The sequence below is a fragment of the Budorcas taxicolor genome, chromosome X (assembly GCF_023091745.1).
Source record: "Budorcas taxicolor isolate Tak-1 chromosome X, Takin1.1, whole genome shotgun sequence".
Lineage (NCBI taxonomy): Eukaryota > Metazoa > Chordata > Mammalia > Artiodactyla > Bovidae > Budorcas > Budorcas taxicolor.
In genome coordinates, this window is record NC_068935.1 from 67,134,589 (window position 1) to 67,137,188 (window position 2,600).

Sequence of the window (2,600 nt, forward strand, 5' to 3'; positions counted from 1 at the left end):
ATACACCCGTGCTGGATTCATGTCAATGTATGGCAAAACCAATACAGTATTGTAAAGTAAAATAAAGTAAAAATAAAAATTAAGAGAAACTAAAAAAAAAAAAAAAGAAAAGAAAAGAAAGGAGATCAAACCAGTCAATCCTAAAAAATAAAAAAAAATTAAAAAAAATTAAAAAAAAATGTAAATGGGTCAAATGCCCCAACCAAAAGACAAAGACTGGCTGAATGGATACAAAAACAAGACTTGTATAAATGCTGTCTATAAGAGACCCACCTCAAAACAAGGGACACATACAGACTGAAAGCGAAGGGCTGGAAAAAGGTATTTTATGCAAATGGATACCAAAACAAAGCAGGAGTACCAATACTCATATCAGATAAAATAGACTTTGAAACAAAGGTCTTGAAAAGAGACAAAGAAGGACACTACATAATGATCAAAATATCAACCCAAGAAGATATATAACAATTATAAATATATATGCACCCAACATAGGAGCATCGCAATATGTAAGGCGAAAGCTAACAAGTATAAAAGGGGAAATTAACAGTAACACAATAATAGTGGGAGACTTTAATACCCCACTCACACCTATGGATAGGTCAACTAAATAGAAAATTAGCAAGGAAACAAAACTTTAAATGATACAATGGGCCAGTTAGACCTAATTGATATCTATAGGACATTTCACCCCAAAACAATGAATTTCACCTTTTTCTCAAGTGCACACGGGACATCTCCAGCATAAATCACATCCTGGAACACAAATCTAGCCTTGCTAAATTCAAAAATATTGAAATTTCAAGCATGCTTCTGATCACAATGCAGTAAGATTAGATGTCAGCTACTACAGAAAAAAAGATCTTCCTGGTGGCTCAGATGGTAAAGCGTCTGCCTGCAATGTGGGAGACACAGGTTCTATTCCTGGGTCAGGAAGATCCCCTGGAGAAGGAAATGGCAATCCACTCCAGCACTCTTGCCTGGAAAATCCCATGGACGGAGGAGCCTGATAGGCTACAGTCCATGGGGTCGCAAAGAGTCGGACACGACTGAGAGACTTCACAGGAAAAAAGAACTATTAAAATACAAAGATAGTAGGATAAAAAACATGCTTCTGAATAAACAGCAAATCACAGAAAAAAATAAATAAATAAACAAAAACTTGCAAAGAAATGAATGAAAATGAAAACATAACAACCCAAAACCTATGGGATTCAGTAAAAGCAGTGCTAAGGGGAAGGTTCATAGCAATACAAGCTTACATCAATAAACAAGAGAAAAATCAAATGAATAATCTAAATTTACACCTAAAGCAACTAGAAAAAAGAAGAAATGAAAAACCCCTGGGTTAGTAGAAGGAAAGAAATAAATATTAGCACAAAATAAATGAAAAAGAAACAAAGGAGAACAGCAAAAACCAACAAAGCTAAAAGCTGGTTCTTGGTGAAGATAAATAAAATAGACAAACCATTAGCCAGACTCATCAAGAAAAAACAGGAGAAGAATCAAATAAAACAATTGAAAATGAAAATGGAGAAATCATAACAGACAACAAAGAAATACACAGGATCATAAGAGACTACCACAGCAACTATATGCCAATAAAATGAGCAACTTGGAAGCCAGGGACAAATTCTTAGAAAAGTATAACCTTCGAAAACTGAACCAGGAAGAAATAGAAAATCTTAACAGACCCATCACAAGCATGTAAATCTAAACTGTAATCAGAAATCTTCCAGCAAACAAAAGCCCAGGATCAGATGGCTTCATAGTCGAATTCAACCAAAAATTTAGAGAAGAGCTAACACCTATTCTACTCAAACTCTTACAGAAAATTGCAGAGGAAGGTAAACTTTCAAATGCATTCGAAGAGGCCACCATCACCCTAATACCAAAACCAGACAAAGATGCCACCAAAAAAAAAAAAAAAAAAAAAACCTAAAAGGCCAATATCACTGATGAACATAGATGTAAAAATCCTTAATAAAATTATAGCTAACAAAATCCAACAATATATTAAAAAGATCATATATCATGACCAAGTGGGCTTTATCCCAGGGATGCAAGGATTCTTCAAAACTCACAAATCAATCAAAGTGATACCCAGAATTAACAAATTGAAAGATAAAAACCACATGAGTATCTAAGATTCAGAGACAGCCTTTGACAAAATTAAACATCCATTTATGATTAAAAAAAACCTCCAGAAAATAGGCATAGAAGGAACATAACTCTACATTTTAAAAAAGCCATATATGATAAATGCATAGCAAATATTATCCTCAATGGTGACAAATTGAAAGCATTTTCCCTAGAATCAGGAACAAGACAAGAGTGCCCACCCTTACCACTACTATTCAACATAGTTTTGGAAGTTTTAGCCACAGCAATCAGAGAAGAAAAAGACCTAAAAGGAATCAAGATTGGAAAAGAAGATGTAAAACTCCCACTGTTTGCAGATGACATGATCCTCTACATAGAAAACGCTAAAGAACCCATCAGAAAATTACTAGAGCTAATCAATGAATATAGCAAAGTTGCAGGATATAATATTAACACACAGAAATCCCTTCCATTCCTATACACTAACAAAGAGAAAA